We start from the raw sequence: 16,589 nt of genomic DNA, 5'->3' as shown, positions 1-16,589 counted from the left end.
GCTTCTCCTCTGGGCGGCATCCGTGCAGCTTGTGTGTGCTCGCTATGTGCACGCTGCACAGCACAATGCATGAATCTTCATAGAATAGCAGAGCGTTTAGAGCTCACTGGAGCTGGTATTTTAATCAGTCTGCTGTATTTGACTGTACAGATCAGTCCGAGATATTGGTCTGTATTTACCGGGGCGCAGACCTCATTAACTGGCGTAAACGGGGTCTGACGACACCTGTGGTTCATGACATGAGTTTATCAGACTCTTATAACGTTGCACAACCTTCTCCACCAGATTCATTAATATTCTAAAATCTAAACTCATTGTTGCCAATGGATTCCTGCATCGCGGAGCTGCATTGCGGAGCTGCATCTACCTCGCGTGAGTGCTGGGTGAAGATGGCGGACCTTAGCGTGTTTAGCTTCAAGTCTGGCTCCCAGACCAAGGTGACTCTTATTATTTGGTTTGCGATGTGAATACCAAACACTGATGAGGTTCTAAAAGTCTTCTTTGTCATTAATGATTCCCAGTTTAGTTAGAGGCATGCAGTTGGCCCGTCTCTTCCTCTCCCTGTCAATCCCCTGACCACAGGTCGTATCAGTCAGGTGTGGGCTGGTGGTTGGTAGAGAAGAGTGGGCATGGGCCGCCATGTTCCCAAGATGGTGTTCTCCTGCAGGCTGGTTGCAGAGTTCAGGTGTATGTTGACCAGCTTCGACTGCATTGTGAGTCGTGTTTGTGTCCAAACAGCACTTTGTAATAAAAGCTGTGGTATATGAAGGAAAAGCTCTAGGGGTTACTCGTTACTCTAGTTTGAAAAACAAGTGTGATGTGAAAGAGTGTGATTGTCCATCTGTAAATCAGAACCAGAACCTGCCTGCAGACGGACCACAGCCTCTCCGTTACAGGACGCATCAGAGGCCTGTGACATCTGCTCGGAGGTGATGGAGCTGCAGCAGTGTGCTCTGAAAACAACCACAAAGATGGAAAAGAACTGAAAAAACCACATAAACTCGAAGTGCGTTCTGTGCATTAAAATTAAAATTAAAATAGCAAGTGAACAGGCGAAATTATGAAATCAGCCGTGCCAGAGTACATGCAGACACACAGATGAATAGGATGAACAAGATAATCAGATGGTAGTCTTTATTCAGCTGCCTGTAAAAGACATCACTGGTCACTTCACCAAGCTGCATTTGGTCTGGAGTTAACAGACCGTACCGGTTAGGGTTAGGGTTAGGGCAGTGCTTTAAGTGGGCCGGTACGGAGCGGTACGCAGTACCGGCACTTCTAAATTGTACCCATCAGCGTACCGGAAATTATTTACTGTGTGCGGCACGTACCGGTACTGTTCTTCCCAGATTCCCCATCAGTCAGTAACTCCCCCCGATCTCCCCAAAGTCTACAGGTTGGATTTGTTGATTAAGGTATTTTGATGCTCAAAGCTTGCCGTACAGACGTAAAGGCGCGCTTGGCCAACCCACGGCTCGCGAGCCGCATGCGGCTCTTTGGCCGGTGTCATGCGGCTCTTGCAACTTTATTTGATAGGTGCAGTGAAAGACAGACTCGTAGGAAGTGGGTGCAAAATATGCGGTCGCTGTACGCAAGTCGCCTGCTCATCCCGTTGAGCTATACGGGCGCGCTCGTGGTTGTGACGGAAATAACTTGGAGGGACAAAATGCACGGCCAAACGGAAATATGAAGGTAAACACAGGAGGTTTTTAACAGAGGGGGAGACTTTAATATATATATATATATATATATATATATATATATATACACACAAATTTACATAGTCCCATATTTGTATGACTGGAGGGGGAGAGTACCGGCACTTATTTTTTCCCACTTAAAGCACTGGGTCAGGGGGTTAGGGTTAGGATTAGGGTTAGTGTTAGGGGTTAGGGTTAGGGTTAAGTCCTTGTGTGTCAGGAAAGGTCTGCAACACTTTTCCATGATGTTCAAGGACCTAGACTCTAGGACAATATCCCCTTTTGTAGTCTTCAAAGGTTTTGGAGACTCGTCCCATGATCCAGGACCATCTGGGAGCTGAATGGTACCACAAGAACAATGTCCCCAGTACATGGCGCCATGGCTGCAACCATGGCTGTCTGGGTTCAGGTACGTACTCATTGTTCCAGTGCTTTCAGAACAACTCTGCATGTGCTGGACTTGCCACCATCGACGTCTGGAGGAGACGTCCTCCTCCTTGAAAAGGCCTGGCGGTGTACAAGGTTTGCTCTTTGACAAAAACACATCATTGGGAGCTAAAGCCTCCAAGTCATTGTGGTTGTTGGACACATTGAAAATCACAGCCAATGCAATATCCAACTCCACCTGCTCTAAATTATTCATAGCTGCCAGCACAGTTTAAGTTCAAGTTTAATGCTTAAATGACCCACTAGAGGGCAAACAGCGTGTTTGAAAAGCAGCTGTGAGGCCTCAGTACCTCAAACGGACTCTGTGACAGGTTGGTCACCTTCATCACCTGACTCTCCGAGGGCGGGACTTCTCAACAACGACATCGCTCAACTTCAGCGACATCATTTGATGGAACCACATGTTATGTATTGTGTAAACTTTCTTTTATTTCATCGGGGTTCATTTGTTCAACAGGAAGTTTTCATTACCAGCATGTTTGCTTCCAGGTGTCATTAAAGCTCCGAACACGTCCGCTGACAAATGAAAACATCAACTGGTGAAACTGACCCGACCACCTGGAAGTACTGATGTCCGCTGTTTCTTCACCAGATAGAAAGATAAAAGACACATTATGTGTGACTTCATGACTTGCAGCTGCTTCTGTTCTGGTTAAGTTGAGCAGCTAGCTGACGTCCGCATGCAGACTTTTTTTGTGGAAACGGGAGGAAACTGGAGCGCCTGGAGAAAAAACCATGACCCACGGAGGAGTACTGCCATCATTGGGTGTGTGTGTGTGTGTGTGTGTGTGTGTGTGTGTGTGTGTGTGTGTGTGTGTGTGTGTGTGTGTGTGTGTGTGTGTGTGTGTGTGTGTGTGTGTGTGTGTGTGTGTGTGTGTGTGTGTGTGTGTGTGTGTGTGTGTGTGTGTGTGTGTCTCGAAGCCATCTCATGGAATTCTGAGCACCCGTTGATTGTCAAGTGCTCCTGTCTTTTGTTAAAGCTTGGATCAAGAACACACTCAGGGCTTCTTCTGTAGCAAATGTTGTCATTTGTCCTCACTGTTTCTGGGTCTGTGCTCATGTACAGTGACAATATCGCAGACACACAGAGGTAGTTTAGAGAGCAGGGGAAAGACAAAGGAAGAGGCAGGGAGGAAGTGCTGCAGACTGGAGCTTCTAAAGCGCAGGTGGAGAGATGAATGAGGTTGAATCAAACGGGCGAAAGCGCAGGATAAATGACGCCTGGAACGTTTAAGAAGGCATCAGCAAGACAAAGGAAAGCAGAGCCTGTCACATTGCCGCACTGCAAACTTTTCTGGCAGACTTAGAATAAATAAATAAATAAAATGAAAGGCCAAATTTAGCTGCTGAGCATATGTTGCTTATCCACAGGAACTCGGGAAGTGAAACTGAAGCCAACGCTTCATTGACAGGATGTATCCAAATTTCGCTCTGCCACGTCTGCATTAAAAAGCAAGGTGAAAGTTGAGCATATAGGGGTAAAGGAGGAGAAGCAGAAAGAGAAGGGAGCAAAAGGAAAAGAACGAATCAGCCAAGAGAAAAATGCAGAGTGGACAAAAAATTTCCAGTCATAAAGGAAAAGGCAAATAAACACTGAACAGCTACTGCCAAGATCTGCTTTTAGATTTGTTCCTAAAATACCCGTGCATCTCCCTCATTTGTTGTGGCCTGCGAGCCGGTCATAACACCCCTAAATATCCCAGATCTTGTACAAACAAAACTTAATATATCTTTTTAATTTTAACATCAAACTGCTAAAACCTACTACTGTCATTTAGCAGACACTTTCATCCAAAGCGACTTACATCTGAGACACACAATGGAGCAATTAGGGTTAAGGCCTTGCTCAGGGGCACCTGATGTCAGCATCGCATTAGCATGCACAGGTTTTTACAGACAAATTGACAATTGTCCTCTTTATCTTGGGCTAAAAACATATATAAGAGCAATAAAGTAAACTATTCAAGAAGAAATCTGTCTAACGTTAGCTGTAGCCATCTGTGTTCAAATGCTGCTCGCTAAAACGGCAACAATTGTTGGATTATATTGATATTACATTAACGTCTCTCTCTTTCTCTCTCTTTCTCTCTCTCCATCATACAGTACATCCTGTTTACTAATTTCCGTTGCTCTGAATACGTAACATTGCCCATTCCTCTGATTGGTCATAGTGTTAACCAACTGCGTGAAAAGGGACGTGGATAAGCATGCCTTGGATCCGGGGCCCTACGGGTGGTTTTCAGACCTTCCATCTTTCAAAATGTGGGTTTGCTAGGAATCTGATTACTGCTGCAGACTATTCCCTCCATTAAAATCTTTGTAGTTAAAAGTCTGAATTTCTATTAAACGGAAAGATGCACATTTAAAAACACAAACCTAATCATCTGTCCTTTGTAAACCTGTTTTTAATGCAGTGAGATGCACATTTTCTGTTTTTGTCTCATCCACTTGGTTGATGATTTCACAAACTGTCCTCCTCCAGCTCCCTTTTGTTCTGTTCTTTAACAAACGGGAGCAGGTGTTTGACACGGCCTGTGTCTTCAAAGGTACATGAGTGCATGTGAGAAGAGAACATCCCCGTTCTCTGATCACACGTATTCCTGACAGTTTACGGGAGTCGATCCATACCACTTCAAAGTCTGATGACATAGTTGTCTTGTAGATGTACAGATTTGTTTTTTGTTTTAATCTTAACAGTGTGAACAAATCAGAAGGTGCATTCAAATGAGTGGCTGTGTAGCACTTTTGATGTCTGTGGCTTTGATGCCTACGCAGAGGACAGAGAGACGGAGTGAGGATGAATACTAATATTCACAGAAAGACAAAAAGATCAGATGCAGAGCTGCTTTGAGGCGATAATCTTATAAAATGTAAGTATTGAAACATTAGGATCAATCATTGAATGTGAGATCAGAGGATTTCTTTTTCTTTTTTTATTTTATTGGTCGCATTATTGAGCAGTTAGGTATTATTACAGCACACTACAAGGATACGCACTTTGGATTATTTGGCACTTAATTTATGAGTAAAGTTCAGATAATAGACAGAAAGAATTGAATACACAAAAGAAAGCATAAAACAAAAGCCACACTGATTGATTGTATAAAAAAGCAATGTTACCTCAGGCTCGTATCTGTGTTTTTCACAAATCAGCTTTTGGATTCCATGCCCTTACGAGGAGACAGAAAGCTTGTTTGTTATGCTGGATATAGAAGAAAATAAGTCAATGGAAGGATGAAAAAGAGAAGAAAAGGGATAAACATACTTTTTCTTGTCCATCTTAACTCAAATGAATTACTATTGCACTGACTTTCCTTGAAGTCCTGCGTGTTTAGTTCCACTTATACAACATGAGGAAAAGTTAAGCTGATACTGAAATTCTTACTTTATGTCATGAAGAGTGTAAATGAGGCATTGATCTCAATCTGGTTTCACCATGTGTTGACACATCTGGGTCAGATACATAGAAATGGCTACTCGCAAAAAACAGGCATTTCTTTTCATGCTAACTGGTTTATATAAAGGCATAATGTGCAGTGAGGATGTGCAGACTTCCTTAGAGCATGCGTATGCGCTGTTTTGGAACACGTTAAAGATGAATTGGAGAAGAGGAAATTGAAAGAAATGACACCATACACGAAGTATTTTGACAAGAAAATGTACCCCAGTCTGCCATAACATTATGACAACTGACAGGTAAACACTGCTCATTTTCTTACAATCCAATGTTCCACTAAGAAAATCTGCACCATTCACATACAGTATATGTTATTATGGCACTTTTCGCCAACCAAGAAATCTTTCCAGACTGTACACACTGCACATGGCAACATCATTTCCCCACGGCAACTGTCTCCACCAGCAGGTTAGCAGTTGCAACAGTTTTTTTCTGAAGTACTCACAGAGTACAACAAAGAGCCTGGGCTGGACTCCAAACATCTCAGATACCAGTCTGACGGGACCCGATGGCTTCTGTGAGAAGGAGTCTGTAAGCCAAACAGATGCCGGCCTACAACCCACAGGGACCAGGATGTACTGCAAACACCCCTGTACCTCCACACACTTCAGGACATCTTCAGATGTTTTGTTTTATCCAGATCTTGACTGGTCTGGGAGGACATGCCCAATATTAAGCAGATAGTCATGATGTAACGGTCAATATGGTGTCTGATGTACATAATGATTTCTGTCTTCATTATATTTAATAATGCATTGGATCAAAATGTGGAGGTTAGCTTAACTGTTGATAGTAGATTTACATTTCATAAAACCATATATATATATATATATATATATATATATATATATATAACCATGTGTAAGCCATGTGTAAGTGTTTATAGGTGTTTGTTCGTCCAAAATGCTGAACAAGACAGAGCAGGTATGGAAAATGAGTGAATAAATGACTGTGGAAGCTATAAATAAATGCAGCCTTGTGTAACAGAGCTCAGCTAGGATGCCAGTGCTGGAAAGCTTTACTAATGGCATCTTAAAAGGAAGAGTTATTGGAAGTCACTCTAATTTTCTTGCACCATCTGATAGTTGCTTCTTGGACCACTTAGAAACAGACACTTTTTTGAGATCCTTTACTCCAAACTTGCAGATCAGTTTTTTTGTTTGTTTGTTTTTCCTTTAAGCTGTTAGTTTTTCTACTTGTGTTTACAGTTGGGCCATCAATTAAAACTGATTTCCTTCTCATTGCATCATTAATAAATGTTTTATTTGTCACATTTGCTAAAATTGTGCTTTTAACTTGCAGCTACTTTCATTCTCATGTTTATTTAGTTGTTTCCCGGAAACACATCTTCATTTACAAGTTCCTACATGATGGGGTTACCTACCATTTTTGACTTTATTGTCACTTTTAACCATTTATTCATGTTTAAAAATATTTAAAACATTTAACTAAATCCCTCCCTTATGTTGCTGAAATTTGTAACTGAACTTTGGCCCAGTTCTCTTAGTGAATCCCCTGAGAAAGATCATTCCACGGCTTCAAAATCCACAGATTTTACTTTATTTTATTTGGCATGTTTGGTTCTGCCATGAAAAGTCAAGCCCCCTTTACCTTGATGATTTAAATAAATTCCAATCCAAATAAAATCCAATTTGGCCTTCAAAAAGCCCCATTATTTCTCAGTGGTAGGGGGACGGACTGTTTTTGGACAGTTTTATTAGTTCCACAGCGCCGCTCATTTGCTTGGTTTAATAGATGTATCTGGCTGCAGATCTGTTGTTCTTGCGTTCTTTCTGTTTTGGGGTCAGATGTTCCCTCTTGTGCACGTACTTACTCAATTAAAAAAGAATTAGGTACATGTCCATCTCCCGTTTGCCAATGTGTGTGTTTTTTGGACAAATACAATACAAAATGCCACTGCCTAGCAACACTTCACATCTACATACAGTATAGTCACGGCAAAAGACATTTTAAATTTCAACCCTTTCTACAGCAGAATACAATTCAAGACTGGATATCAAAATACCTTCAAAGTGGTTTCATCACTCAGAGTTGTGTTTCACAAAACTCTTTTTGATTTCCAACAGCAGTAAACTTAATCATCCTCTGCTTTCTAAGAAAACACAAGTCATCTAGAAGTCCAGAAATTACCTGAGGCATGATGAGGTAAAGTGTTTCGTGTTTTGTTTTTTTTAACCCTGCCATACATGAGGAAATTAAATGTAAAGTTGGTAAAGTCTGTAAAGAAAAGGCTTCTACTGAGTATTTTGCTGTTGGTTTCAAATCTGTCATGAAGTGGAATATCATTACATGACTTAGTACTTATACAATTCCTGTTTATGATAAAGGAATATATTTAATTGGTCTGTTATAGGAGGTGCATCCCATAACTTAACCCTGAACTGGGCTATTAAGCACAAAGGTAGCGGTGGGAGATATCCAGCAATCCTTACAACCCCATCAAAAGAAAAGGTTGCATGCCATGTGCCCCGGCATGTGCATGGTGTCTGTATTTGTGTGTAGCGTTGCAGCAGTGGACCTGCTCCCGCAGGTTTTGAGGTGAGAGTCAGGTGTTTGTCAGTCGCTGCTGAATTTTCCATATCAGTGCACATCAGTGGAAATGTCAGTATTCATCGACTTCAATCCCCCAAAAACCACACACTTGGCTACAACTGGCTTGAAACGCAACTCACACACCCACAGACACGACAAATCCATCTTTCGAGTACAGTAACTCAGCAGCTGTAGAAAAACTGCTATTATCACCTACATTATAATTTCTAGTCTTATGTCTGTTTTTATAGCCATGCAGCATGCAAACAATTGATAACCTATGCTACCCATGTTTAAGATAAAATGCAATATGATGCATGATAAAAGAAAATCTGCAGCATAAAGAGTCCATATCAATGAGTCACGAACCATGTTTTCCAGCTGCTGAGTGGACATGCTGAAAAAAAGCAGAGCGTGGATAGAGCTGCTGTTAATTGCTTCTTCTTCTATTGTGTATGTGTGTGCTAAATTTCTTCAGCCTCGCCCCCACACTTCTCTGCCCTTCCTTGTGCCTATCTCCTTCCCTGTCATCTTTTACATTAGCACCGTAGTGTCATTCACAGGGGCAGTGGGAAGAGGGCCGAGTAAATCAGCCAGGAGGAGGTCAGCCTCACTCAGTGGCCGGCACTTGCTGTAATATCCTTGCAGGGAATGAGCTTGGTGCTGATTTGCATGATTAAACAGCATCCGCCAGACAGCCAGCGCTTCATTACTCATCGCAGACGCACATAGGATGATTACAGGGAAATGAGTGAAGCTACACATACACACGAGCGCAGGCGTAATCACCTACACGGAGAGGCAAATACTGTACATCAGAGCAGTGCCTTCTGACGGTGTTTGCAGCTGAGCCCCAGCAGGGATGATAACTCCCCTCGTGACACATACACATGCAGCGTCTCACCGCTTTGTGCTTACAGGCGCCCAAATCTCCAGGAATTTCAGAAAGCTATTACTCGGAGAAACAATTAGCTTAGTAGCCTGGCTTGTCTAACTTTACCTAGATCCCTAATTTAACTGTCTAATCTCACCTCTGTGAAACCACAAAGGACAGCAGTGCTGTCCACAGTGCATCAGTGATCTAGCACGACTGATCTCTGTACAAGGAAAGACGGACAATCAATACAGAGCTACTGAAGCCCTGGATCAATAAAAGGCCAAAGGATTCACAATGCAGAAGCCTCCTCCGAACAGCCTCCCGTTACTTTATACTGTGAGAGCAGTACATTGAAGCTTGTCAAACGTGTCTATGTGTGTGTGTGTACTTGACAAAGGAGAGAATAAGACAGATTCTCTTATAGCATCCTTATGAGTATAAAACTGAATATCCTCCCCCTCTTGTCATGAGCATGAGCATAACTGTCTCCAAGGTGCCAGAACAGCCCACCCTCTTCATGCACAGCACAGATCAATAAGCAATGGGCAAATTTATTGCACAGACAGCACCCCAGCCTGCCAAGGCTTACGTGTTTTACTGGAGTTTTACACCTTAAGGTTACTTACTGCTAAACATGCATGCAACATTATGTGGGGCAAAAGAACAGCATAGAATAGGAAATGAATTGCAGTCAAATGGGGCTTTAGTTAATAAGGCTTAACTTGATCATTCTAGTGAGGGTAAGCTTAAGTGGCATAATATTGTATGAAAAGACGGCAGCAATAAATGTGTGGCTGCTTCCACTCAAGAACTGTGGGATTTGAGGCGTGTTCTGAGGTGTAGAAGGGCTTTTATACAGACAACATCGAGTGCACATTGCTCTTGGCATCCACGAATGCAGATTTTTTTTGTCGTAATCACGGAGGTGCAGACTGTGTTTCACTTTGCTGCTATTGAAGCAGCCGCACCCCTTTGAAGTCCAACACAAGGCTTTTATCTTGTTATCAGGCTATTTCATTGTATTCCCTGGTGCAGTGCCATGCAACACCCTGAGAGGTACAGCAAATACCCGGGGCCCTCCCTCTAATTCACAACAGACAACAATGAAGGCAATAGAGAGAGAGAGCAAGACAAAAATGTCCATTTGTGTTCAAACTAGAAGAGAGGGGAGATTCCAGTTGACCATATACTGTAATGATGAGCCTAATTAATCAGATACATAATTCATAAGATGGAAAAGTGTGCTGTGAAAGAGGAGGATTGCGTTGAAGATGTGCACCCTCAGCATTATCTGGAAAAGGAGGAGATGGCAGACAACATGCTGGAGTGTGTATTTGTGTGAAACCAACATGCTGAGCATGTGGTTCATTAACACTCCAACAAAATAAAAAGCAAGTATGGCCAAAACATGTCCTCAAACAACAAGGAATTTAAGGAATTCAATTTAAAACAAGAATAAGTAAACGATAAGCATCTTCCACACACAAAGAAATCAGTATAAGTAAATAGAAATTGCTTTTTTTCTTCTGTTTCATTTTATTTGGTTTTCTGCTTTGTTTTTTTTTTTTTTTTTAACTGACTGAGTTTTCTGATCATTGATGATCATTTCTGTTCATTGATAATAATGTTCACGTACAGATTAAAAAGAGATTCACACTTTCATATTTCTACTGTATCAGTTTCAAAAATGTGGATCATTGCAGAAGGGAAAGCAAATATTATCAAGGAATTAGTGAATTCAGTGGCTTTCCTCAGAATCATTATGAATTCAAAATGTTGTTAAATAACAAAATAAGCAGAAGGCTCATGAAAATAATAGACATACTAATTACACTTAATTTGTTAACTTGGGCTCCACTCTGGTCAACTCCAACTGTAAAATATTATTATGTCATAAGGTTTTTTGTTTTTTTAACATGCCAAAAATACAAATGTATCTTTACATTCATCAGTTTTTTTATGTTACTAGAAACCACACTTTGAGTGCGGTTTCTAGTAACATGGAACATGTTTTCTTACATGGAAATGACAAGCTGAAGAAAGGACCTACTGAAGTTCCACTCAGTGTCTTAAATAAACCTAAAATGTTTTCACTCATTGAGTATACATGCAGATGTATGCAGATCTATACATAAAAATATATAAATATAAATATATATATATATTAAATGTCCCAAACACATCATGAATATCTGCAAATTAAGTTTAAAAAAATCCCTTTTCTGTCCCCTTGCTAAGTAATTAAGCATTACATATTGAGAAAGGGTTTCTATGCATACTAAAAATGTTCACCTTGTACTTAAAGCAAGAAACAAATACCTCAAGGATCTTAACATCACCCAGCCTTAAGTGTGGGATTGATGTGGCTTCTATTCTCATAGAAACTGAATTAATTGATCACCAAAGAATGGAAGAGAAAATATCAATGAGCCTTTAGGACGATGATTGATCGAGATAGATAAAGATTTTAAAATTGCCCCTTGGATTCAACGGACACTGAGAACCCTTTAGGTGCCATAGTCTGAGGTCAATAACTAAATATAGGGAGGTTGACTGTAATTGAATAATGTGAGAGCTTAACAAATGAGCTAAACTGACACATTTGTTCATCATGCAGAATTGGAGCTGTTTGTTTATTCACCTTTTTTGTTTTTGACTTTACCTATAACCCCTACAACGATGCTTCATTGTGTCGTAGCAGTCAGCGGGTCCGTGGCTCTCTCCAGGTTTCTCTCCCCTGATGTGGTGAGGCGTTGAGGGAGGTCTGTCAGCTCTGTGTGCAGAATTATTTCTATTCCACCTGGCGCATTTTCTGTGCTCTGCACGATGTCAGGTTTTATGGTACACATTAGGCAGGGTCAACTTGAGCTGTCACCATGGAGACAGGGTTACATCAGGGAATGATGTGATATTACTCTGTATCAAAAATGTGTGTCTGCAAATGTGCTCTTTATGGCTGTTTTATGGGAATGTGCTCCTTGTAAGGAGGTGAAACAGAATCCACTTATCAGATACAGCAATTTGCTCATAAACAGCCTGAAACTAAATGCTTTTATAGCACTTGTTCTTGACAGAATGGCTTCTCCTTGTGATATCTCATATATACATAACCAATATTTATCTCAGTGTTCTGTAGTGACTTTAGAAATCCATTATGCTCCTCGTGAAAAATAATGCAATACCAGCCTCCAAAAGTATTTCATCCTCCTATTAACAGCATTTTACTTGCATCACTATCAAACCAAGTATTCTTTCTTGAGCTCTCGGAGGACATGCATAGAGGAGACGTTTATCCTCACTCTTTTACCCACAAAAGGACTTTGAAGATCAGGTGGGAGGACTGAACAGTCCAACTGGCTGCCTCCCTGGCTCTGGGTGGCTCATCCAGTGCCAAAGCTGCTAACACTGCAGGACACAAGAGGGAAACAAAAATGAGAGAACACGAAGGAGGAGATGGTCAGAAAGAAGGACACAAAGAAGGCTGCTGGGCTGTTACTTGTCAGCTCTGAGCCCATTCCTGTTGTGGAGCCATCTGCTGAGGGAATAATGAAGATGGTGTGAAGTGCAAACATTAAAGCAGCAGTTCGGGCACAGGACAGGGCAATGCAACCCAACAGAACAAATCTACTAAACTGCATGAAACTAACATATGTATTAGGTTAGAAAGTTTGGGTCCATATAGCTATGGTGACATTATGTGATATGAAGCTGAAATTATTTAATGGAGACAAAGCTGTGTTGGTTTGGTTTCTTTTCACTTTTCTCTTTCTTTGTTCATGTGATACTCATGGTTATACACAAATAGAGGTGGCATCAATGAAACCTCGGGAAAAACCAGCCCCCATAATTAAAAAAATTAAAAAAAAATTTGACCTTGGCTTCTTTGTCTCCACACTATTTCACATTACTCCTGATGAGGTGCTTCAGTCATTTGAATGGATATGTACATCACCACAATTTTAGGACCTTCAGGAGGAGGCAAGTGGAGCCTGCTCCTCTTTTCATTAATGGACGAAAAAGGTTTGTACAAACGGATTGATTGTACAAACCCAGCGTCGGGTAGACGCAACGGTCATTTTTCATTGTATCCTGCTGCAAAGGTTTGACGACAGCTCTGTATGTTGGCGAGGTTCAGCTGAAGGAGCTGGGACCAAAGCTAACTGTGATTGACATGCAGTGGGCTTGTTCCTGAGGGCTTCGTGAGTGACACGGCTGCGCTCTGTACGAAGGAAAACAGGCTTCAAACCCGGTCTTCAGAAACCAATGGGTCAAATGACCAAATGCTTTGTCCATTGTTTTATACATTCTATGGTTGCAGCCGACCCTACTATTGTCATTTTTTGTGAAATAGAACCAAACTTGAGTGTTTCTGCCTTGACGCCTACCCCTGAGTGGCACCTCTCATTTGGCAACTCCAGAGTGGAACAACCTCTCTCAAGGAGATTGGCTGGACCTCATGCACCAGCTCAGGCTCCTTCACTACCAGAGAGGTGACATTGCATGTGCTTAGACCCAGCTTCTGCAGCCAAGGTTCCCCTTTTCGGGAAGGAACTTACTCCATTGTTAACCAAAATCTGAACAGCTTGAACAGAGAACCCAGACTTCCCTCTCCCGTCAACTCTTATTGCTCTGCCCGGGAGAGACTAAACTAAATCCCCGCAGAGAGGTTTGGGTCTGAATCACTTCTCCAGGAAAGCTCTGGCAGGTACCCAAACCACATCAACTGGCTTATTTTAATGTAGAGAGCTTTGACACTAACCCCCTCCCAGATGACTGAACTACTAGCTCCTTTTGGCAGCTTGTATTGGTAATTTATCCTAAAAGTTATAAGACTATGCGACAATAGGTCAATGTTGAAATGTAGACCAACTGTCTAATAAAAAGCTTTGCCTTTTAGCTCAGCTCTCTCCTCACAGCTGACCCTCTGTACCGCCCCAGTCCACCTGTCAATCTCCCACTCTGTTGTAGCCCCACTTGTGAACATCTCCAAGAGATATTTGGGTATTTCCTACAGACTAAACTGTGGTGGCACTGCATCCGCCTGTGTTCACACACAGCATGCTAGTATCACAGAGTCATCTGAAAAGACAGGAGTGCTGTCGATAAGAGGGGCGTCTTCCATAGTGCCTTTGCACACAGAGCTTATCTGCTCTTTGTTATGCCTCTGTTACTGTCTCCTAAACTAGCACAGAGCTGGATAGAAATGTTACACCATGGATTTTACTCAGCCCAACAAGGTGTAACACTCTACAGAGGTATAACAAACTGTCAGTGTGAATGAGGCTCTCCTGTCAGCTATCCACCCTTTTTCTGTTGAGGGCCGTGGCCTCGGACTTGGAGGTGTTGATCTCACTCCAGGTGGTTCACACTCAGCAACAAACCGCCTCAGTAACTGCTGGAAGAAGGCAACATGACCACAACATATGTTTTGGATACCTCGTCTGTCTCTATTGTGCTGCTCACTTGACTGTGTTAAAGACAACAAGTGTATAGGCAGGTGAGCATAAGATATTTATGTGATCTGTAAAGGTATCTGGCAGCACAAAATCTTGATTTAGTAGTTCTTTTGATCAATCCATCCATCCATAATTCAAACATTACAGGGTATGACGTCCCACTCAAGGAGGTAAGTAAACGTGGTAAATTTATTCTGCAAGGCACTGTTGACTGAAAAATAAAACATTCCAGCTGATGCAAAAAACAAGTAATATTAATATAATTATATCCTGCACACTATCCACAGATAAAACATTAGATAGATAGATAGATAGATAGATAGATAGATAGATAGATAGATAGATAGATAGATAGATAGATAGATAGATAGATAGATAGATAGATAGATAGATAGATAGATAGATAGATAGATAGATAGATAGATAGATAGATAGATAGATAGATAGTCCAAACACATTGTGTTACAGCTTTGCAAAGCACTGGGCATTAGTTCAGCACAAAGGATAGGTTCTTTCGGGGGAGAAATTATTACCCCTTCTTCATCAGAAACTGAGTGACAGCTGACATCAACTGTGAGCACGTGTTAGTTTGGATTTATACCCAGACAGCCCTGATAAATCGTCTACTCTGATGCATAATCTACGTTCTGCTCTCATTTTTGACCTTGGCTTGAGATTCACTGGGTGTCTGCGTAAAACAGAGTGAAAGAGGAGAGAGCAGAAGACAATCTATCTCGATTATCTCTTTTGGCCCAGGTTTTTTTTAGCACCAGGGAACGCTGACTCTTCCCGCCACCTCTCCCCTCGTTTCCCGCGCTGTCGCCTTTTATTTCCCCGCGCCTTTCCAGCTCGCTCTCTCCCCGTTCCTGCTCCCTTCTGTTGAACGCTGCTGTCCTAATGGCGAGTGCAGGTCGTGTGTTGCATGGAGTTGGTGTCCATGTTTGTCTGAGTGCAATACGTGTACAAGGAGTTACTATTCTCAAAGTTCCTCCCAGTTGCTATGGCACGAGATGCGTCAGGAAATACTGCATCTGCACCGCCGTGGCATCACCGACAAGCGCTCTGCAGCTGGGCCGAGCACTTCAGCTGATAATTAGGTATATAGCGCCCCCTGCTGTTCAGTCTTGCAAAAGACTGCCACGAATGGCAGGAAACAAGATTGCACTTCACACATTATAATCAGTAGGCTACTCGAGTTGAGGGGGGATGAGGGGGGATGGCATCCCCCCTGAAATAAAAATGGTCAAAATCATCCCCCCTTTAATCCCTTATGTCATTTCATCAATGAATGTGTTATTACTGCTATTTCAACATTTAGAGTCATCACCAGAAAAATAACTTACTTGACAATTTTCACCTGTTTCAAATACATTTTCACTTGAAATAAGTAGGAAAATCTGCCAGTGGGACAAGGTTTATCTTCCCATTACAAGCAATAAAATCTTGTTCCACTGGCAGATTTTTCTACTTATTTTAAGTGAAAATCTACTTGAAACTTGTTTTTTCCATTGATGAGTCTTGTTTTAAGTGTAATGAGATTTTTTTTACTAAAATGAGACATTTTAACTAGAAATAAGACAAATATTCTTGTTAAGATTTTGAGTTTTTGCAGTGATCCATCATACTTATCCTGTGAAGGACAGAGTCATATTGATAAGTTCAGAAAAGTGTTTTTTATTGTTGTGTTTTGATGTATTTGATGTAAGCCCAGTGGATATTTAAAGCTTACAGAAGGCTGCATTTAACTGTTGCTATGTCATTCCTGCAGTATTTCTGCAGGTGTTTTGGTCAGTGCTATTATTTGTAATATATTATATTATTTGTAATCAGCATAAATGATCTGTCCCCATATGATAAAATCCACCATCCCCCCTGATTTCTTTTTACAACTCGAGTACTGATTATAATCCTAAACCAGCAAAGCCCTTTTTACCATTGGGGATGGTGGCAAAAAGCAATCTGAGTTGTCTTGCAATAGATCCTTAAACCTGAATTGTGAATTATGGTTCCGCGTTAAATCGACGCAGAGCTTACGCCGTAGCCTACGACGTACACTACGCCGTAGGCTACGCGTTGTTGTAACGCAGAACCATAAATAA

This window comes from Cololabis saira, chromosome 21 (genome assembly GCF_033807715.1).
Source record: "Cololabis saira isolate AMF1-May2022 chromosome 21, fColSai1.1, whole genome shotgun sequence".
Taxonomy (NCBI): domain Eukaryota; kingdom Metazoa; phylum Chordata; class Actinopteri; order Beloniformes; family Belonidae; genus Cololabis; species Cololabis saira.
This window is presented reverse-complemented; position numbering follows the sequence as displayed.